The 24,424-nt window shown below is 32.1% G+C and overlaps 1 long non-coding RNA gene across 5 annotated transcripts; it reads left to right on the top strand.

The window, feature by feature from the left end:
- The first annotated feature begins 3 nt into the window (after positions 1-3).
- Positions 4-23,981, top strand: LOC142627082 (uncharacterized). Of its 5 annotated transcripts, none has more exons than XR_012842759.1 (11): positions 4-134; positions 1,114-1,221; positions 17,325-17,432; positions 17,556-17,715; positions 17,817-17,982; positions 19,444-19,558; positions 19,737-19,898; positions 20,482-20,628; positions 21,394-21,526; positions 22,178-22,461; positions 23,648-23,981. It is a non-coding gene; the product is annotated as an uncharacterized LOC142627082 (long non-coding RNA). The 5 variants fall into 5 exon arrangements; XR_012842761.1 differs by lacking the exons at positions 17,325-17,432; positions 17,556-17,715; positions 17,817-17,982; ... (4 more) ...; positions 22,178-22,461; positions 23,648-23,981 and adding exons at positions 1,346-1,505; positions 1,608-1,862; positions 3,240-3,318; ... (4 more) ...; positions 7,490-7,622; positions 8,272-8,899; XR_012842760.1 differs by lacking the exons at positions 4-134; positions 1,114-1,221 and adding exons at positions 15,993-16,141; positions 16,229-16,364 and having other exon boundaries at positions 17,556-17,724.
- Positions 23,982-24,424: the final 443 nt, after the last annotated feature.

A 24,424-nucleotide genomic window follows, 5' to 3' on the forward strand; every position in this document is an offset into this window, starting at 1 on the left:
AAATAAACAATGACCTTCCGTAATTTTATCAAATTCTGGCAAAACTCATAACGACATTGTCAACAATGGTTTTCTTAAGGGCATGTTGATGAAATCTTGAAATCTGTGTGTGAGCAAGTTTGAACCAATAAATGGTAACTTCTTCCTCTTCTTCTACTTCTGTCATTTGGCTGAAACATCAATCAATTATTTTAATTATCTCTCAAAAACTCCCACCAAAGAAATTACTAGCAACTTTGTCAAATTTAGGCCAAACTCAGAACCGACTCGATCACCAATGATTCTATCTATTAGGCCCACTATTTGCAACATTACTAGAATGTGTGAATGTTAAAAAAGAATTTTTATTATTATTTTTTAAAAAGAACCCAGACTGAATGTATAGTTGCTAATCTACAACTTATGCAACCTTCTGTCCTTAATTTTGAGGGCTTGAATGTATAGTTGCTAATCTTCAGGCTTTGATGTTACAACTTTAAAAGCTTGAATCTGGATGAACATAGATTTCTAGTGTTAGTGATGTGTTTCTCGTCAATGAAGATGGGGAAGAGTGGGAAAATTTTATAAATACTTGCTATTTGTTGCAATCCATAGTTGCCCATTTTGAAAAGGGCACCGTAAAAAGTGGAGAGGAGAAGATTGTTTCTTGTATAGGTTACTTTGTTCTTTCTATTTTTTTTATTTTTTATTTTCTAATTTGTTTCAGCATTTGTTTTTTGTTGCATGTGAAAAATCTCTCTTTGGCCCTCATTCAATCTTAACATCATATCATGGGGCTTTTTGTAGAAAGCTCTGTTATGACTTCAAAGACGCCAGTGACATTTGTACATATTCTTTTCTCTTTATTTATCAAAGCTAGAAAATTATTATTTCTTCATTCTATGAGTAATACTAGAAGTCAGACCATGGTGCAATGGTAAGTACCCTCCATAATGTGATTTTTGTGCATTGAGTATAACAATTCTACTAGTAATACTACCATAAAAAAGTAAGAGAGGGGCATTCAAAGTTTTAAATTTTTTTTGTTAGTTATCAAGTTTTAAAGTTATAGGGTTAGATACTTGCTAGTTATCTATTTATAAAGTAATATTGTATTCTTATTTCTTCTCTTAGAGTTTGAAGTATTTCGTTACATGGAAGTGTGTGAAGTGCACAAGGTGACCATCAGGGATTCAGGCAAGAAGAGGAGACAAAATACCTTGGATTATGTACTCTTCTACTGTAAGGCATATCTCAATATTTCTACTTAACCATCTTTCTGTTTCTACTTATAATTTTCTCCATCTATAAAAGCCTCATGCTGAATATCTAATTCTCTTTTGGCCTTATTTCAACCAAACATCAGATTTGGGGAAGTACATTTTGTGATGAAGCAAAATGTCACTCATGGATGCACATTTTAGAGAGCACTACAGAAGATACTCCTTTATCAGTTCATTCTGCAGCAAGGAAGTGTATCACGGCCATCTCCTGAGTAATCCATATTATATGGCGGCTGATGAACGGTGAGCTAGCTAATTGACCAATTTTCGACTTATGTAATTTCTACTGTTATTTTTTTTTGGTATGAAATCTAGCGTGCTAATTTTCTTGGCTTAGTGTTACAGATTTAGGAGATCTAGTACTAAGGCGTGTAGAGCGTGGGGGAGAATGGAATGTTAACACCAGGAGTGGAAGGGATGAGCTGAGAAATGTGTCTCTTGTTTTTTCCTATCAACGGTTGCCCAATTTTGGAATGAATTAAAACATGGACAGACCCCAATTAGTAAATAATATGTTATATGATCAACAAAAAAGAAGAAGGCAATGAAGCCCTATTACAATTGTTTTCCTTGGGCCGTTCAATTCTAATTCACATGTAGGTAACTTTATGTTCTTCTTTTGATGCTATTGCATTTGCTTTTTAATCCATGGTCAATAACTTTTATTTCCAACCCTTAAGGTTGCAGGAATGTTTTGGTCTTATCCATTCAGAGCATCATGCAAAATGTTTTGTTCTCATTTGGCCTCATTCATTGTAAACATTATGCAAACTCAAAACTAAGATAGGTAGGTAGTGAGTGAAATATATAATTCAGAGATAGAGAAAGAGAAATGGGAAAGGCTTTACGTACAAAAACCCCATTGCTTATAAAAAAAAGCCCTGTGCAAACAAGTTTAACCTGTAATCTGGTTTTCTCTAGCAGACCATCTTAAATGGTGACATATGAAAAGCAAACTAAAATTTTTTAATAGCCCTACTCAGTCTTCCATTTATAATTTAGTTTTGGAAACCTTTTTTCATTCAACTGGTAATAATTTTTTTTTTAAAGAAGAAAGTGGGTTGCCCCCATATCTCAAACCTATACTTGTTAATCATCTAGTCTTGATGTTATAGGGTTGTGTACTTGCTATATATCAAGTTCCTAAGTAAATATTTCGTGCTTTTTGCTTGTGTAGAAGCTTAAATGTTTCATGGGCATGGGAGAGTGCAAGTATGAGAAGTGACCACCTGTAGATATGTAGATGTTACAAATACCTTTGGCTTCATTTGTTGGATTAATTAACCATCACAATTCCTTTGGAACTAAAAATCAAGATATGCTTGTGATTTTTAAATGGAGCATTGGACACAGACACAAGATCTATCTTAGAGAGAAAAACAGTGATATGGTAGATGATATATTTTTCCCTTAATTTCCGTTTTGTTTGTTTGATTTTCAAATCCATACTTTTTGTTGCTTCTCCTTTGCATAAAGTCTTTAATAGCTCTATTATGTTGTAGGAATTGAATTATATTTTTTGGGTTATTTTTATGCTCCTCATCTTGCAAAGGAGATGAATAAGTTGCTGGTTTTTGTTGATTATAATGTTTGTAAGTGGGTTTTCAACATTTAATGTATAGTAGTGAAGTCCACTGTAGGAATTGACATTCTGCTGTCGGGAATAGTTTGTACAACTAGTCACCCAAAAATTTATAAAAAAGAAAAAAGAAAGAGAAAGCATTGCTAACTACTCTTTGGATTGCTTGTGTATGGCTCATGATGCTCATCCCTAGTTTAATGCTTAGACTTAAAATTCCTCTTAACGCGTTACATCTCTTTGGAATAGAGGTTAGGCCTCTAGGCCTTACATTTATTTTAGATCATTATCATTGTTTCCCATTGTGATTAAAAGTATATTATTCTAATCATTTAAAACATTACATTTTTCTTTGCAAGCTTCTTACTTTTAGTGATGCTTGTTACCCTGAATCCCAGCCACCAGATCCTGACGACAGAGAAAGGATCTTCAGCGACAACTTGGGGATGCGAGCGAGGATTTTGAACTACCGTGGACGTAAGTTTTCCTGTTTTACATACAAATATTTCCAAGGAACAAATTTCCAAATTTGTCCTTCAAATATTGCTCTGATGCTTTAATAGGTTCTCTATCTGGCATGCAACTATTTAGTTTATTCTATCAGTTTCTACCTTAATTTATTGCTATGGTTCTCACTCCTCATATAAATCACAGATGAAGCTAATTAAGCTAGGCACAGTCCGTGGTTGAAGTTATAAGCATGGAGAGTGGTGTTGTGCCCTACAGTGTGGTGTTCCACAGTGATGATGATATGAACGATTGGCCTCCAATTTCATCTGTTGTAGCTTTAATGTCCTCTGTTTTCTCCTCATCATCAGGCTTACATTCAAGGTTTGCATTTTTATTCTTCTTCTTATTTCTTTTTTGATAGATTTTTCATGTTATCTAAAATGTAGAACAATAGATTTGTATGTGTTTGTAATCACTTTTTTGAATTTCTATATTATTACCATAAAATTGTTCAATTTTTTTTTTTTGATAGGTCAGAAAAAAAAAAAAGTTCAGAAATCATTCCACTGTGTGGTTATCTAAGTTTTAAATCATAGTCAACAAGTTGCAAATTACAGGGGATTAAGCGGCCTAGTTAAAGCTTCCCTTTTCCATATTGTTTTGTCAATTTAAGAATATCAATCTCTTCTTTTTTAGACATCGTGAATTGATTTATCTCAATCTAAACACAATTAGTAAAATTTTGTCAAATAATGCCAGTTTGCCTTTCGGCTCAAGTCCATATAATGTAACATTACAATAATGGGCTTACATCCAGTACACAAAATATTTTGTACATTATTGAGAATGGTGTACTTATTGTGAATTTGCTAGAATTGGTAGGTGGGGTATCAAATCCTTAAGATTGATCTCCAAATGCAGTTTAAAAGAGCTTACACGTTGCAAGTGTCTTTGTGCTTTTCTAGAAAAGCGTAATAGAAGAGTAGTTTAGAAGGGAGCTCTATCCCAGCCATAGGAATCAATCCACACTACACGTGGGAGCTTTGGGGACAGAAAAAGGAAGTTCAGCGAGCAATTGGAGATGCAAGCAAGGATTCTAAACTGCCTAGTATTCCCACTTTACATACTAATATGTCCAGTGACCAAATGTTCTGAGAGTACTTCAAATATTGATCTGATTCTGTATTAGATTCCTTATTTGACATGCAATTTTTTGGTTTCTTTTGCTGCATTAATCTGTTGGTATGACACTATAATTCAAATCATAGACGGGTAATTAACATAGTAAAACAACTCATGATAGAACTTACAAGCATGGATAATGGTGTTGTCCACTATAGCGGTGGGTTTTATAGTGATGATGATTTGAAAGATTGACCTCCAATGTCGTCCTTTTTAGCCGTTATGTCCTCTGTTTTCTGCCCATCATCAAGAAGGTTTGTAGACTAATATGACCTCTATTATATTAAAATTTCTAAGCAGTTGTAGCATCAGTGTTCTTGGTAGGAGAATTGAAGTAAAAAAAGATATATACTTTTATCATTGACTATTTTTGTACTCAACATATAATAGTACCTTCAAATTGAAATTGCAACTCTCATTTGCTTCTCTTTTTTTTTTTCTTTTTTTTTTTGTGTTTTTGACTGTGAAATGATTTTTTTTTCACACCGATGTGATGAAAAATAAATTTCATTCAACAACCAACATTTGTTTTTGTTTTTTCTATTGTGCTAATTTTCTTGGCTTAGTGTTACAGGTTTAGGAGATCTAGTACAAAGGTGTGTAGAGTGTGGGGGAGAATGGAATGTTACCACCAGGAGTGGAAGGGATGAGCTGAGAAATGCCTCTCTTGTTTTTTCCCATCAGCAGTTGCCCAATTTTGGAATGGCATTCAAAAATGAACAGATCCCAATTAGTAACTAATATGTTCAATAAAAAAGAAGGTAATGAAGCCATATTACAATTGTTTTCTTTGGGCCATTCAATTCTAATTCACATATAGGTAACGTTATGTTCTTCTTTTCATGCTATTGCATCTGCTTTTTAATCCATGGTCAATAACTTTAATTTCCAACCCTTAAGGTTGCCGAAATGTTTTGGCGTTATTCATTCAAAACATCATGCAAAATGTTTTGTTCTCATTTGGCCTCATTCATTGTACACATTATGCAAACTCAAAACTAAGATAGGTAAGTAGTGACTGAAACAGATAATTCAGAGATAGAGAAAGAGAAATGGGCAAGGCTTTAAGTACAAAAACCCCAATGCTTATAAAAAAAATAAAATAAAAAATAAAAAAAAAAAGCCCTGTTACCATTCAAAGATGCTACAAACAAGCTTAACCTGTAATCTGGTTTTCTATAGCAGTCCATCTTAAATGGTGACATATGAAAAGCGAACTATTTAATTTTTTAATAACTGTACTCTTTCTTCCATTTATCGTTTAGTTCTTCAACCTTTTTTCATTCAACTGGTAATAATTTTTTTTAAAGAAGAAAGTGGGGTTTCCTCATAACTCAAATCTATAATTATTAATCATTTGGTCTTGATGTTATAGGGTTATGTACTTGCTATCTATCAAGTTCCTAAGTAAATATTTTGTGCTTTTTGCTTTTTTCAGAGGCTTGTTTAGAGCATGGGAGAGTGCAAAGTATGAGAAACGATTACCAGTAGATATGCAGATGTCACAAATACTTTGGCTTCATTTGTTGGATTAAGTAACCATCTCAATCCCTTTGGAACTAATAATCAAGATATGCTTGTGATTTTTATTTTGAGTATTGGACACAGACACAAGATCTATCTTAAGAGAGAAAACCCTGATATGGTAGATGATATATTTTTCTTGGTTTGTTTGTTTGATTATTAAATCCATTCTTTTTGTTGCTTCTCCTTTGCATAAAGTCTTTGATAGCTTTGTTTTGTTGTAGGAATTTGAATTATACTTTTTGGGTTATATACTTATTTTTATGCTCCTCATCTTGCATAGGAGTTAAACAATTGTTCAAACATCATTCCACCATGTGGTTATCTAAGTTTTAAATCATAGTCAACAAGTTGCAAATTACCAGGGATTAAGAGGTCTAGTCAAAGCTTCCCTTTTCCATATTGTTTTGTCAATATAAGAATATCTAGCTCTGCTTTTTTAGACATCATGAATTGATTTATCTCAATCTCACACAATTAGTATAATTTTGTCAAATAATACCAGTTTGCCTTTCAGCTCAATTTACGTCCAGTACACAAAATATTTTGTATATTATTCAGAATGGAATACTTATTGTGAATTTGCTAGAATTGGTAGGTGGGGAATCAAATCCTTAAATTGATCTCCAAATGCAATTTAAAAGAGCTCACACATTGCAAATGTCTTTGCTCTTTGCTAGAAAAGCATAATAGAAGAGTAGTATGGATGGGAGCTCTATCCCATCCATAGGAAACATGCCACACTTGACGTGTTAACTTTGAGGACAAAAAAGTTCAGCAAGCAATTGGAGATGCAAGCAAGATTCTGAACTGCCTAGGAGGTAAGTCTTCCCACTTTACATACTAGTATGTCCAGTGACCAAATGTTCTCAGATTTGTACTTCAAATATTGATCTGATTCTGTATGAGGCTCTTTATTTGACATGTTTGGTTTCTTTTGTCTTTCTTTTGCCTCATTAATCTGTTGGTATAATACTATGATTCAAATCATAGACAAGGGTAATTAACATACTAAAACAATTCGAGATAGAACTTACAAGCATGGAGAATGGTATTTTCTATTATAGGTTGAGTTTTATATTGATGATGATTTGAAAGATTGGCCTCCAATTTCGTCCTTTGTTGCCATTATGCCCTTTGTTTTTTTGCCATAGCTAGTAAGGTACATCATACATGACCTCTATTATATTTAAATTTCCAAGCAGTTGTAGCACCAGCATTCTTGGTAGGAGAATTGAAGTTAAAAAAAGGATATATTCTTTTATCATTGACTTTTTTGTGTGTTTTTTACTTCATTTGCCAACCAACATTCGGTTTTTTTTTTTTTTTTTTTTTGTTGAGAAAAGAACAACATTTGGCAGTTGCAAAGAAATCTAAATATTCAAAATTTGAATTGTTTGTTATTGTTTCAAAACATCAAAATTGATAGTGACTATGTGCATAAAGAGTTAAAAGACATTTGTTGTTTAGTTATCATGTCCTTCATTTGCAGTTCAATTTCCTATACTATTTGCTGAGTTCGTGGCTTCAGCCTTCCCGCACAATCAGCAACTTATTTTCAAATTACATGCACAAAATAAACTCTGGGTTCTGGTAGACTGGCACTGCATATCTCAACTTGAAAGGTACGTATTTAGTATTCTTATTTTTCTCATAATGTGCTTTTCTGTTAACTTTTTCATGTTATCCGAGAAGTAGAACAACATAATTATGTAATTATCATTATGAATTTTTATATTATTACTGTAAATATTGCCTAATGTCACTCTGCTGTGTTTTTGTGAGTTTAAATTCACGTTGAACAAGTTTCAAGTTTCAGGGTATTAGAGGTCTAGTCCAAGCCTTCTTTTACATAATGTTCATATAAATAATTGCCTTACATAGAATGTTTCATTGAAATACTGGTCTTATATCCAGCATACTGAAAAACTTACTAAATTTTTCAATATGTTGTACTCTTCTTTGAGAAATTGCTAGAATTCATGGGTGTGGAATCAAGCACCAGATTGATCTTGGGATGGATAGATGTTACAAGAGCTTAAATATTGCAAGTATAATTGTTCTTTTCTAGAAAAGGGAATTAGAAGAGAAATTTTCCCATTATTGTCCATAGATAAAATCATTTTGATTTCGAAAGTAAAAAATTTCCCCTAGATTTGCCATAATAAACCTATAGTTGAAACTTTTCATTTCTCAAGCTTAACTCATAAGCATGTTTTTCTCTTTTCTCCCATTTGTCTTAAATCAATGACCTCATTTGTAAAACTTATGCAGTACCTATTGGAGAAGAGTTGTCTATACTGGTGAAATTGTTAGGCGAGGATGCACCTCAAATGGCCATGTCTTACATTCTCACACAAGTTGCTATTGAGAAAGATCCAGAAGCAGAATGGCAAAGGTCATTACGGTGAACAATAAAGCTCCCTTTCTCTCCTCTCTGAAGCTTTGTCCTTTTCTCGAAGCTCTATACTCAGTTCATAGATGCAAAAATGCTTATAGACAAGGCTCTACTCAACACCATGGATGTCAAGAAGAAACAATGTCAAGTGATTCTTCTGTTAAATTTCATTTTTCTGATCATTAATAATCAAAGATAAAATCTTGCAGCTGAAAGACATGCCGGAGTTGTAATAATCTTGAATCAGCCAGTTCGCTATAAGTCAAGTCAACAAGGTGGCTTTAGAAGCAAATTGTTTATATATTTATGTTGTACATGTGTGTTGTGCTTTTGTGTGGAGCTGTAATTAAATAATTCAAGCCTAAATGGCTAGGGCAGCTAATATTCAAGTGCTTTTGGTCCTGTTACCCTGGTATATGAAAGATCGGTGCCCTGAAGTTTGATTTGTAATTGTGATAATCCTCGTCACATTTGAGGAGTTAATGAGAAGTTTCAATTGTATTCTAGAGTTAGATGCTATAGAAACCTGTTGAAAAGTATTTGTTCACATTCCTGAGGTTTTATGAGTAATGCCAAAATTACAAATTATTTTATAATATTTTTATAAATTGTTGATGTGACCGACCTACCATTAACATTATTTTTGTCACTTACTAATAATTACTCATTACATCAGTATCTTGAAAAAAAAATTGTAAGATAGTTTATACCTCTAGCATTTTTTCGTCTTTTATAGTTGGGTTTGGTAGGCACAAAATCCCAGGCAATTTATGGGCTTGAATGGGTTGAAAACAAAAAACTAGAATCTTGACTTTGGATTTATTTGAATGCAACCTAAATCAATCAGCATTTAGTATTCTCAGTTGATCAAGCGTGTGTCGTGATCACTACGAGTTGCGCAATAAAATGCACTTCATCTTTAATACATTTTAACACTTGTTTAAAGACCTCAAACTTGAGCTCATAGTCTGCCAACATTAAAACCTAGTCTCAACAATTGAAGTTTATGGAAATGTTCAATCTTGATATTGTCGAACTATTAAATCTTGTAAGTGACAACAAATTAGTCACATCTTTAATTCTGTTGTCCGTACCTACAAAAGGAAAAAAAAAAAAAAACAAATTTAAGAGCTCTGTATTTGTTTTAATTTTAAATTTCTATATTAAAAAATTCAAAATTATTTTTTCTTATAAAGAGAGAATTTTTTTTTTTTTTTTTTTTTTTTTTTTTTCACATTTGTGACCTTAGTTAAACAAGATAAGTCAAATCCTTTCGAGTATTATAGTATTGAAATTTGGTGTATTTTCGTTCTCAAAAAAAAATATATATATATATATATATATATATATATATTTTTGGTATTTTTTTTTCTTATAAAATTCACGCTTAGTAGACTCACCCAAAAAAAAAAAAATCCTTAAAGCTTAACACTAAGCTCAATTTTGTTTTATTTTTTTTGTTAATATCTATGTTACTCAACTAAATTAACACTTTCTGATATTTTTAGCAAAAACGTTTAAAGTTCAAATCTCTTTTTCCTATTATAACTATGAAATTGATAAATAAATAAAAAAATTAATATTAATTAAGAAAGTGGTATTTATCCATGAATCTATAATGTGGTGAATAAAACCTGAAACCTTCAAGTTTACGTTATATCTCAAGTCCATTGAGCCTACCTCTAGGGGTACTTATGGAAGTAACACTAAGCTCATTTTTTAGTTTCAAAAACTTGTTTTGTTCTAGAGCATTATTTAAGTTCATTAATATAGCATAACTTGCATAGCAATTGTATATTAAACGCAATATTTATTTCAAAAATTTCTCTTTAAAATTGCACATTAATTAATCATAGGGTTAAAAAGATTTCAATTAATTAAAAAAAAATATTGAGTATTTTTATAAGTATAACAAAAATTCACAATATTTTCAAAATTGTTTACCACCTCACACATGGATTATAAAATAAAATAATTAATTAGATAGAAGAATGCAAATTCCATTGGATTATTGTAAAATTGTTGTCATAGTTTTGTTGAAAAATATTACTTCTAAATTCTAATAGGTTATACCTTAAGAGTTGGCTTAACAGTTCTTAAGGTCTTATAATATTCATGAGATCTTGGATTTGAAACTTCTTGCCAAATACTCGAAGAGATTTGAAGATTCTAAACATTTTTTTGTTATAGCCATTAAAATAAATGTGTAGTAGCCATTAAAAAATATTATCCGAGAAGTAGAACAATATAATTATGAAATTCTCATTACGAATTTTTATATTATTACTGTAAATGTTGCTCAATGTCATTCTGCTGTGTTTATGTGAATTTAAGCTCTATACTCAATTCATAGATGCAAAAATGCTTATAGATGAGGCTCCAATCAACATCATGGATGTCAAGAAGAAACAACGTCAAGTGATTCTTCTGCTAAATTTCATTTTTCTGATCATAAATAACCAAAGACAAAATATTGCAGCTGAAAGATGCACAGGAGTCTTAATAATCTTGAATCAGCCAGTTTGCTCAACCTTAAATCAACAAGGTGACTTTAGAAGCAGGTTTTTCATATATTTATGTTGTGCTTGTGTGTTGCGCTTTTGTGTGGAGCTGTAATGAAATAATCCAAGCCTAAATGGCTAGGGCAGCTAAATTTGAAGTGCTCTTGGTCCTGTTAGCTTGGTTTATGAAAGATTGGTGCCCCGAAGTTTGATTTGTAATTGTCATAATCCTTTTGACATTTGAGGAGTTCGTAAAGAGGAGACTCAATTGTATTGCAGAGCGTGTGCAGTATTGTATTGTATGTATACGCTAATTATGTATTTTTTATTTCATTAGTAGTATTATAGAAAATGATCAGTGATTTTCTGATATCTCTTGAAATTTTTAATAGTGTACTGTGCTAGAAAAGATTAAGAAACAAAGAATTGTTATCACTGTTTACTCTGTTTCCTATTCTATTGTCTACAATGAGTACAAATATCCCATTCAAGTCAAGCAGCTTGTTGGAATTTGTTGCAGCAACTTCAATCACTAGATTGTCAGTTCTTCAGATTTGATCTTTGAAGGGGGCCTTTTTGGTCAAAATACACGTGTTGGAATGCTTAGAATGCTCATCGAACAAAGGCTTGTGGGTTTGGGAATTGGGCCTGGTTCGTTTTGGGAAGTAGGCCCTACTGAAATTGGGCCTGGTAAGTCTTGCAGCAAAACAAACACTCCAAACAGATAGCAAAATACAACAACACGGTCTAATAACAGTTAGTTCACAGCAAAATCAGCATATATTTCTCAATAAATATCTGATGAGTACATTTGCACATGTTTTGGGCCACTCTTGGGTCTGCTTTTGCTTTTCTCATAAGCTTTGACTTGAAGGTTGTTTTTATCCTCTTTTTCTCAACCGCGGGCGACCAGGCCTTTGCTGCACCTCGTCCAGTCGTCCTAAGGTTTTCTACAGGGAGATCTCTTCGTTGGTCACTTGGTCAAATAGGCCGAGGCATGGGCTTGGTGGGCCCTTCAACCGCTTTTTCTCTTGTCTTTCTTGGGCTTCTTTGGTTGGGCTTGGGATTTCATTTCCTAGTCCAACAATGTTAAAAAAATGGGCAGCAACCATTTTCAACTGAGCTTGAGGTTCATGTTCCTTGGGATCATGTTCATCAAGTTTTTTTTTACTGTTATCTAATAAATCATAATAACTTATTTTTACTATTATATAAATTTAACATTTTTTACTTCTTTTTATTATGTATTATTTTTACTATTACCCAATAGATCATAGTAACTTCTTTCCACGTGACACTCTAATATTGCATTTAACCTTTTTTTTTAATCTTTTTTTATTAAGTTTTTTTAACCATTACTCAATAAATCATAGTTACTTATTTTTACCATTATATAAATTTAGCATTTTTTACCTCTTTTTATTAAGTTTTTTTTTTTACTGTTACCTAATAAATCATAGTAACTTCTTTTTACTATTATATAAAATACATGTTGTTCTTGACAATTAGACCCATTAAACCAAAATTTGTTCACTATAAAATGGAATACCTCTTTAAAGTAGACCAAACCTTATGAAAAACTCAAGCACAGTTCTTACCTTATATATTATGACCCAAGTTTGACCCTTCTCACGTGTAAATCAAAGTAAAAACTCTTACCCTCTTACAAACTCTCTTCTTCCTCCCCCACATATAGATGATACTTCTAGAAAATCTCATTCTCATGAAATCATGTCTTCATTTTTACCCAATTTCAATTCAATATGCTTTTGTCTATTAATAATATTTTATGCAATTTATGCAGACAAATTTTTGTCATTGACCAGTGCAACAAAAAAAAAAAAATATATATATATATATATATATTAAGATCCCTGAGGTTGCTGTAAGTGACATCAAATAAGTCACTTCTTTGATTCTATTGCCCTAGTACATGTGTTTAAACACATATTTTCAGTTTTTAAATAACATTACACGTATTTCCACACTTTTTCACGCACACGTAATTTCAAAAAAAAACTAAAAATTGTTGTTTAAACACATTTACCAAATGGGCTCCTAGTATTCAAAGAGCTTTGGACACTATTGTTAGAAAAAAAAAAATCACAAAAAAAAAATTAAGATAGCTTTGTACTTTAAATTTCTATATGAAAAAAAATATCAAAATTATTTTTTCGTATAAAGAGAGAATTTGTTTTTTTTTTTTAAACATTTGAAACCTTAGTTAAACAAGTTGAGTCAAATCCTTTTGAGTATTATTGTATTCAAATTTAGTGTTTTTTTTTCTTAATAAAACTCACTTTGTACTCACCAAAAAAATTTCCCTAAAGCTTAACACTGAGCTCAATTTTGTTTTATATTTTTGTCAATAGCCATGTAGAACTAACACCTCTTAGTATTCCTAACAGAAATGCTCAAAGTTCAAATCTCTTCACCTCATTGTAACTATGGAATCGATAAAAAGAAATTAAATTATTGATTAAGGAAGTAGTATTTATCCATGAATCTATAGTGGTGAATAAAACTTAAGACCTCTAAGTTTATGTCACATCTCAAGACCATTGGAAGTAACACTAAGGATGTGTTTGTTTGGAGGTGAAATAAGGTAGATGGAAAACGTTAGAGAGAAAATGGGAAGGAAAACTTTTTTGAGTGTGTTTGGTTGGGTGGGGAGAGAGAAAAAAAATTGTTGGACCAAGGTTTTTTTTTCCCGGGTTCACCAAAAAATTTTCTCTCCAAAATGAAGAGAAAACTGAAGGGAGAAAATATGACTACTTAATAGACAAAAATGCCCATATCTAGTTCATTTCTTCTTCTTTTTTTTCTTTTCTTTCCTAGACATTGCTTTTTTGTTTTTGTTTTTTTTCATTTTTTCATTTCTTGGGTTGTGAGTGGGCATGTTGCCTCCACTTTTTTTCCTTTCTTTCCTGGACGTTGCCTTTTTTTTGTTGGGGGGGGGGGGGGTATGGGTGGGATAGTTGTTTTGTTTTTTTTTTTGGGATATGATTTTTATTTTTTAATAAATTGGATGATTGTTTTTTTTTTTTTTTGGTTGTTTGTTACTTTTTTGTATTAATTGGCCATCATTTTTTAACAATGGTATATGAGTAAATTTATACAAACTTACTTTTTTCATCCCTCCACTTTTCCACTCCCAACTAAACAAAAAGGAAAGAAATTAAAATATTTTTTTTATCCTCCCACTTTTCCATCCTCCCACCATTTTTTATTCTCCTACTTTTCTACCCCTCCAACCAAAAGGACTCTAAGCTCATTTCTTTAGTTTCAAACTTGTTTTGGTCAAGACCTTTATTTAAGCTCATTAACATAGCATAACTTTTTACTTGCATAGCAATTGTATATTAAACACAATATTTATTTCAAAATTTTCTCTTTAAAATGGCAGACATTAATTAATCATAGGGTTAAAAAATTTTCAATTAATCACATAAAAATATTGAGTATTTTTATAAGTACAACAAAAATTCACAATATTTTCAAAATTGTCTACCACCTCACACATGGATTATAAAATAAATTAATTAATTAGATAGAAGAATGCAAATTCTATTGGATTATTGTAAAATTGTTGTCCTAGTTTTATTGAAAAATATTACTTCTAAATTCTAATAAGTAATAACCTTAAGGAGTTAGTTTAGCAGTTCTTAAGGTTTCATAATATCCATGAGATCTTGAGTTTGAAGATTCTAAACACTTTTTTGTTTGGAATGCAAATCTTCTGTACCACTTTTTGTGTACCACTCTATATTCCACCAATTATTACTTACCATGTGTATGATTGGTTTCTATTTTAAACTTCAATTATTCTATAAGGAAAGTAAAATGAAAACATGACAAGTAGTGATTGGTGGAACATATAACGTTACACAAAAAGTGGTACAAAAGATTTAGATTCGTTTGTTATAGCCATTAAAATAAATAAGCAATAGCCATTCAAAAAATATTATTAAAAAATAAATAATTAAATTTAAATTAATTTTTTTTATAAAAAAAACCTTAGTTTAAAGAAACGACGCCGTAGGCTCAACCCTAATAAAACAAAAACCCACTTCTTCGTTCTTCCCTCTTCGTCTTCGTCTTCGTCCTCACTCTCCTCCTTCCTTCCTTCCTCTCTCTACAACCCTAACCCTAACCCTAATACCAATAATCAAACGAACCTCTCTACACCCTCCAACAATCCCAACACGAATCGAAACCCATAGCCTTCATATTTAGAAAAACTTTCACTTAAATTTAATTAGGCCAAAGTGGTGGGTCAACAAAATTATAGCAACAATAAATGTCATGCTTAAGATTTTAGATATTATGAGTTTGAGATTTATATATATATTTTAATAAATTTAGATTTAGAATAGGTGTTCTCAACCCAAACATGTTTTTTCCCTATATGTATGTGCACAAAAATGGACCAAAGTAGACCAAAATGGATCAAAGTGGTCCGAATGGAGCGTAGTTGACACAAATGGATTGAATTGGACCAAATAAAATGAAGTGGACCGAATGGACAAAATAGGATCAAATGGAAACAAGGTGGACTATTGGTTCATATAGAATTGAAGTGGACAGTATAGGACCAAAGTGGACCGTATAAGACCGAAGTGGATAGAATAAAACATAGTGGACTAATGTGGACGGAAAAGGATTGAAGGGGACTGAATAAGAACGAATGGACAGATTAGGGAAAAATTTGACATAATGGACCAAATAGGACCTAATTGAACTGAATAGGACCAATGTCGATAGTATAGGACCGAAGTAGACAGAATGGACCTAACAAGACCAATGTAGACTGAATCTAATCAAAGTGGACTGAAGAGAACATAATGGACCGAATAGGATGGAAGTGGATCGAATAGAACTTTTGAATATTTAATTTTTATTGCATTTTTAGGGTCCATATTTCTAATTTCTAATGTCTATTTTATTTGTATTTTTTAACTCAAAACTAAAAATTTCACAAATTTTTTAGAAGTAAAAGGTTGGAATTTTAGATAGACAAATCAAATGAACAGAGTCACCAAATTTTAACTCATTTGCATTTAAAAGTAAACAACTAAATTCAAATACCTACCTCTTTCTATTTCATTTGCGGTTTAATATGTATATGGGTCTTGCTCATTTTGTTGATTTCGGTACACTAATCTCAAATAACTCATATGGTTTTCTTTAGGGATAGTAACTTTTTATTGAATTTTGAAGTGTCCTTGGATTCTGATATGGAACGGTAACTGTTTCCTACTTATTTCATCCTCTTTCTAATTCATTTGCTTTTTAATATTTATATGGGTCTTGCTCATTTTCTTTATTTCAGGGAAATAAACAATGACCTTCCGTAATTTTATCAAATTCTGGCAAAACACACAACGACACTGTCAGCAATGGTTTTATTAAGGGCATGTAGATGAAATCTTGAAATCTGTGTGTGAGCAAGTCTGAACCAATAAATGGTAACGTCTTCCTCTTCTGCTACTTCTGTCAGTTGGCTGAAACATCAATTTATTATTTTAATTATCTCTCAAAAACTCTCACCAACGAAATTACTAGCAACTTTGTCAAATTTAGGCCAAACTCACAACGACACCATCACCAATGTTATGGAAGAATTTAAAAAAAAAAAAAAAAAGAACCCAGACTGAATGTATAGTTGCTAATCTTCAGTCTTTGATGTTACAACTTTAAAAGCTTGAATCTGGATGAACATAGATTTCTAGTGTTAGTGATGTGTTTCTTGTCAATGAAGATGGGGAAGAGTGGGAAAATTTGATAAATACTTGCTATTTGTTGCAATCCATAGTTGCCCATTTTGAAAAGGGCGCCGTAAAAGGTGGAGAGGAGAAGATAGGATCAGTGCAAATTTCCCAAATATTGTTTCTGTATAGGTTACTCTGTTCTTTCTATTTCTTTTTTTCTTTTTTTCTAATTTATTTCAGCATTTGTTTTTTGTTCCATGGTCAATAGTTATTTTTTTCGACCTAAGAATTCCCTAGGAATTTTTTGCTCTCCTTCATTCTAGACATCATGTAAAAAATTTCTCTCTTTGGCCCTTATTCAATCTTAACATCATATCATAGGGCTTTTTGTAGAAAGCTCTGTCATGACTTCAAAGATGCTAGTAACATTTGTACATAATCTTTTCTCTTTGTTTATCAGTGCTAGAAAATTGTTATTTCTTCATTATATGAGTAATACTAGAAGACAGACCATGGTGCAATGGTAAGTACCCTCCACAACATGATTTTTGTGCATTGGGTATAACAATTCTATGAGTAATACTACTATAAAGAAGAAAGAGGGGCATTCAAAGCTTAAAAATTTTTTTGTTAGTTATCAAGTTTTAAAGTTATAGGGTTAGGTACTTGCAAGTTATCTATTTATAAAGTGATATTGTAACTTATTTCTTGTCTCAGAGTTTGAAGTATTTCGTTACATGGAAGTGTGTGAAGTGCACATGGTGACCATCAGGGATTTAGGCAAGAAGAGGAGACAAAATACCTTGGATTATGTACTCTTCTACTGTTAGGCATATCTTGATATTTCTGCTTAATCATCTTTCTGTTCTACTTATAATTTTCTCCATCTATAAAAACCTCATGCTGAATAACTAATTTTCTTTTCGCCTTATTTCAACCAAACATCAGATTTGGGGAAGTACATTTTATTCTGAAGCAAGGTGTCACTCATGGATGCACATTTTAGAAACCACTACAGTAGATACTCCTTTATCAGTTCATTCTGCAGCAAGGAAGTGTATCATGGCCATCTCCTGAGTAATCCATATTATATGGTGGCTGATGAAAGGTGAGCTAGGTAAATGACCAATTTTCAACTTATGTAATTTCCACTATTTCTTGTTAGGGTATGAAATCTAGTATGCTAATTTTCTTGGCTTAGTGTTACAGATTTAGGAGATCTAGTACAAAGGTGTGTAGGGCGTTGGGGAGAATGGAATGTTACCACCAGGAGTGGAGGGAATGAGCTGAGAAATGCCTCTCTTTTTTCTTTTTTTTTCCCATCAGCAGTTGCCCGATTTTGGATTGACATTAAAAAATGGACAGACCCCAATTAGTAAGTAATATGTTCAACAAAAAAGAAGGCAATGAAGCCATATTACAATTGTTTTCTTTGGGCCGTTCAATTCTATTTCACATATAGGTAACTCTATGTTCTTCTTTTGATGCCATTGCATTTGCTTTTTAATCCATGTTCAATATTTTTTATTCCGACCCTTAAGGTTGCAGGAATGTTTTGGTCTTATCCATTCAGAACATCATGCAAAATGTTTTTTTCTCATTTGGCCTCATTCTTTGTAAACATTATGCAAACTCAAAACTAAGATAGGTAGGTAGTGAGTGAAATAGATAATTCAGAGAAAGAGAAATTGGAAAGGCTTCACGTACAAAAAACCCAATGCTTATAAAAAAAAAAAAGCCCTGTTATCCATTCAAAGATGCTGCCAACAAGCTTAACCTGTAATTTGGTTTTCTTTAGCAATCCATCTTAAATTGTGACATATGATAAGAAAACTATTTAAATTTTTTATAGCTCTACTCAGTCTTCCATTTATCATTTAGTTTTGGAAGCCTTCTTATATTCAACTGGTAATAATTTTTTTTTTTAAGAAGAAAGTGGGGTGCCCTCATAGCTCAAACCTATACTTGTTAATCATCTAGTCTTGATGTTATAGGGTTATGTACTTGCTATCTATCAAGTTCCTAAGTAAATATTTCGTGCTTTTTGCTTTTGTCAGAGGCTTAAATGTTTCATGGGCATGGGAGAGTGCAAAGTATGAGAAGCAAGCACCAGTAGATATGCAGATGTTACAAATACTTTGGTTTCATTTATTGGATTAATTAACCATCACAATCCCTTTGGAATTAAAAATCAAGATATGCTTGTGATTTTTATTTTAAGCACTGGACACAGACACAAGATCTATCTTAGAGAGAGAGACCCTGATATGGTAGATGATATATTTTTCCCTTAATTTCCATTTTGTTTGTTTGATTTTCAAATCCATACTTTTTGTTGCTTCTCCTTTGTATACAATCTTTGATGACTCTGTTATGTTGTAGGAATTGGAATTATACTTTTTGGGTTATTTTTATGCTCATCTTGCAAGGGAGTTGAATAAGATGCTGGTTTTTGTTGATTCTAATGTTTGTAAGTGGGTTTTCAACATCTAATGCATAGTAGTGAAGTCCACTGTAGTAATTGACATTCTTCCGTTGGAAATAATCTGTACAACTAGTCACCCAAAAATTTATAAAAATGTAAAAAGAAAGAGAAAGCATTGCTAACTACTCTTTGGATTGCTCGTGTATGGCTCATGATGCTCACCCCTAGTTTAATGCTTAGACTTGAAATTCCTCTTAACCCGTTCTGTCTCCTTGAAATAGAGGTTAGGCCTCTAGGCCTTATATTTATTTTAGATCATTACCATTGCTGCCCATTGTGATTAAAAGTATATTATTCTAATCAGTAATCAGTTAAAGCATTATGTTTTCTTTGCAAACTTCTTACTTTCAGTGATGCTTGTTACCTTGAATAAGCCCTGAATTGCAGCCACCAGATCCTGATGACAGAGAAAGGATGTTCAGCAATAACTTGGGGATGCGAGAAAGGATTTTGAACTTCTGTGGAAGTAAGTTTTCCTGTTTTACATACAAGTATTTCCAAGGAACAAATTTCCCAAATTTGTCCTTCAAGTATTGCTCTGATGCCTTAATAGGTTCTCTATCTGGCATGCAACTATTTAGTTTATTTTATCTTTCTCTACCTTAATTTATTGGTATGGTTGTCACTCCTCATATAAATCACAGATGAAGCTAATTAAGGTGGGCACAGCCCGTGGTTGAAGTTATAAGCATGGAGAATGGTGTTGTGTTCCACAGTGATGATGATCTGAACGATTGGCCTCCAATTTAATCTGTTGTAGCTTTAATGTAGTCCGTTTTCTCCTCATCATTGGGCATGCATTCAAGGTTTGCATTTTTATTCTTCTTTTCTTATTTCTTTTTTGATAGATAATTCATGTTATCTAAAATGTACAACAATAGATTTGTACGTGTTTGTAATCTCTTTTTTGAATTTCTATATTATTACCGTAAAATTGCTCAAACATTTTTTTTTTGATAAGTCAGTAAAACAATTGTTCAAACATCATTCCACCATGTGGTTATCTAAGTTTTAAATCATAGTCAACCAGTTGCAAATTACAGGGGATTAAGAGGTCTAGTCAAAGCTTCCCTTTTCCATATTGATTTGTCAATTTAAGAATATCTAGCTCTTCTTTTTTAGACCTCGTGAATTGATTTATCTCAATCTAACACAATTAGTAAAATTTTGTCAAATAATACCAGTTTGCCTTTCGGCTCAAGTCCATATAATGTTACATTACAATAATGGGCTTACATCCAGTACACAAAATATTTTGTATATTATTGAGAATGGTGTACTTACTGTGAATTTGGTAGAATTTCTAGGTGGGGAATCAAATCCTTAGATTGATCTCCAAATGCAGTTTAAAAGAGCTTACACATTGCAAGTGTCTTTGCTCTTTTCTAGAAAATCGTAATAGAAGAGTAGTTTAGAAGGGAGCTCTATCCCAGCCATAGGAATCAATCCACACTATATGTGGGAGCTTTGAGGACAGAAAAAGGAAGTTCAGCAAGCAATTGGAGATGCAAGCAAGGATTCTGAACTGCCTAGGAAGTAAGTATTCCCACTTTACATACTAATATGTCCAAATGTTCTCAGAGTACTTCAAATATTGATCTGATTCTGTATTAGATTCTTTATTTGACTAAAAAAATTTTGGTTTCTTTTGCTGCATTAATCTGTCGGTATGATACTATGATTCAAATCATAGACAGGTAATTAACATAGTAAAAAAACTCATGATAGAACTTACAAGCATGGAGAATGGTGTTGTCGGCTATAGCGGTGGGTTTTATAGTGATGATGATCTGAAAGATTGACCTGTAATTTCGTCCTTTTTAGCCTTCATGTTCTCTGTTTTCTGCCCATCATCAAGAAGGTTTGTCTACTAATATGACCTCTATTATATTAAAACTTCCAAGCAGTTGTAGCATCAGTGTTCTTGGTTGGAAAATTGAAGTCAAAATATACATATACTTTTATCATTGACTTTTTTGTACTCAACATATAATAGTACCTCCAAATTGAAATTGCAACTCTCATTTACTTATCTGTTTTTTTTTTTTTTTTGTGTTTTTGACCGTGAAATGATTTTTTTTCACACAATTGTGATGAAAAATAAATTTCATTCAACAATCAACATTTGATTTTTTTTTTTTTTTTTTTTTTGAGATGAACAACGTCTGGTATTTGCAAATAAATCAATAAAACAAAATTTAAATTGCTTGCTATTGTTTCAAAACATCAAAATTGATGGTGACTATGTGCATAAAGAGTTAAAGACCTTTGTTGTTTAGTTATCTTGCCTTTCTTTTGCAGTTCAAATGCCTATACTATTTCCTGAGTTCGTGGCTTCAGCCTTCCTGCACAGTCAGCAACTTATTTTCCAAGTACATGAACCAAATAAGCTCTGGGTTCTGGTAGACTGGTACTGCATATCTCATCTTGACAGGTACCTATTAAGTCTTATTTTTCTCATAATGTGCTTTTCTGTTGGCCCTTTCATATTATCTGAGAAGTAGAACAATATAATTATGTAATTATCATTACGAATTTTGTGTCACGACTATAAATATTGTTCAATGTCATTCTGCTATGTTTATGTGAGTTTAAATTCATAGTGAATGAATAGCAACTTACTGGGGATTAGAGGTCTAGTCCAAGCCTGCTTTTACATAATGTTCATATAAATAATTGTCTTACATAAAATGTTTCATTGAAATAATGGTCTCATATCCAGCATACAAAAGAACTTTCTAAGATTTTCAATATGTTGTACACTATCAAGAAATTGCTAGAAGCCTAGAATTCATGGGTGGGGAATCAAACACCGGATTGATGTTGGGATGGATGGAGGTTAGAAAAGCTTAATCATTGCGAGTATAATTGTTCTTTTTCTAGAAAAGGGCAATAGAAGAGAAGTTTGCCCATTATTGTCCATTGATAAAATCATTTTGTTTTCAAAAGTAAAAAATTTCCATTGGATCGGCAATAATAAACCTATAGTTGAAACTTTTCATTTCTCAGGCTTTACTCATAAGTGTGTTTTCTGTTTTCTCCCCTTCATCCTAAATCAATGACCTCATTTGTAAAACTTATGCAGTCTAAGCCTATTGGAGAAGAGTTGTCTATACTGTTGAAAATTGTCCAAACAAGTGTGGGAGTTGAGGACTTGTTTAACCATCTGGCAAAGCAAAAGGCATTATCTCCAATAGGGAAACTCCGGCAGAGAATTCACCATTTGCTGAAACCAATTTGTCAGTTGGTTTCTCAACTGATAGAGATGTGCCTCTAAGAGTGTCTAGTGTACTAGAGGAAGATAGAGGAAGAGTTGTAGCAGACATAGAACAAGGAAGAAAATTGAGATATCCATAAGAAATGCAAGAGGTATTGTGCGATTGAGATCTTTCACTTGTTAAATATTCTTCATTATATATAATTGAAGAAGGAAATGTTATGCCCACTTCTTAAATAATCTTTCTACTTGTTTGCCTGCCCACTAGTTTCGCACACCAAGACTTTTTATGCAAGAAAATATAATAAAAATATATATGAAAAAACAAGAGAAAAGAAAATGCATATGGACCAACTTCTAAATGAAGATTTAAGATTTTGCATAGGTGATTCTATAATTCATGATCAAGCCCTAGTTTCAGCGTACCATTCACTATGATGGTTTCAGCGTACCATTCACTATGATGGCTGATTGTATTCACATTCCAGCAAACATTTAATATTGATCTGTTGACTCGCTACATGCTTGGTTCAATTTAGACAACTTGAAGACATTGTTTTATATCCCAAAAATGGTAAATTTATTCAAGCAAGCATGGCATTGGAAAATTCCTCATTGGGAGGGCAAATCAGCACAAGCAAAGCCTTGTCCAAGTACTGAGTATATATTAAGCTCAATTATGGCCTTGTTTGGTGGGGGATTGGGGGCCAAGTTCTCTTTATGCTCTCTGATTTATTTTTTAAAATAAATATGATGATATAATGCAGTATATATAAGTATGTGCCATTGATATGCTAAAGGCTTGAGGGATTTTTTGTTTTACGTTTTAATTGTTGAGACCATTAATGAAAATTTTGGATTCAAATTTCTAGAGTGTTGCTCATAATGATCACAATGGTACTATCTTATCAATTTGGGATGATGTTTCCATCAACCATAAGAAGAGTTGAAAATAAGAGGTGTTTGTATTATTATTCCTCTAATGTATGCATCTTCAATGTTTGATGACATTATTTCCAGCAAAAACATTATCGACCACTCATATATAACAGCCTTTGATGCTTTCGCCTTGAATGATTTTCTTCCTTAGTTGGTGATTAATGAAAAAGCTTGTTGGCATAAGTTACATAAATTTTATCTAATTTTGATTTAAACCATAAATTTTTCTAATACTCTTCTCACGTACCTACATTTGTGTATATGAGAAATAAATTTCAAGGTTTTAGTATTTTATGATAAGATATATTCTTCTTGTGACATTTCTTCCTCATTTTTCATGACAATCCTAACTCATTTGGAAATAATAGTATATTATTTGCCAATATTACAATCTAATAGGGTTTACTAGTTGCTCCTAGTAGCAGCCGGAGGGTGATACAAGTCAAACAAGTGGAATCTCACTTGAGATAGGGAGCAACCCAAAAACCTTGGTGGGAATGGACACACACTAACTAATATCAGTTGCACAATCTAAACGGATATGCTTTCAGATTCAAAGGCTTGGGATGCAACTCAACTTCTATGGTGACATATTGGATTCAAAGTACAAATCAATTTATTGCAGGTTCTTAAGATTTCATTTTCATTGACTATTGAATATGTATTGATTTAGGGTGTGTGCATTAGTGCTCTATATTTTGGAAAAGTACCTTATGAGACTGTTTCATGAGAATTTTCCCTCAAAACACGTGTGAATGCTATTTATCACCTAATATCATAACAAAAACAAAGACTTAGTTCATTCAAAGTTTGTTTACACTTTCTAGTTTTCATCTTGTGTTTGAGTTCCTCAAGTCTTCGATTTGATGCCTATCAAACTATTGAATGTTGGAAGAGTTTGATTTGGACACTTTCAAATTATTGAATCTATTATTTGGACACTATCAAACAATTGAAATCTCAAAAGTCATATCAAATACGTTGCTTCTTTAAAATCAAATAATCTATATAATATCTAAAAGCAAATTTAGAATAGGTACTCTCAACCATTTATAAAGATTATGTTGCATTTTCTTTATAAATGGTTGCATTTTGTTTAATTTCGTTATGGATTGTCTCAAAATGAGCAGGTTATTATTTTTGAGTTAAAACAATTTTATCAAGGTTATAGAAAAA

Source organism: Castanea sativa, chromosome 3 (genome assembly GCF_040712315.1).
Source record: "Castanea sativa cultivar Marrone di Chiusa Pesio chromosome 3, ASM4071231v1".
In the NCBI taxonomy this organism is placed as follows: Eukaryota; Viridiplantae; Streptophyta; class Magnoliopsida; order Fagales; family Fagaceae; genus Castanea; species Castanea sativa.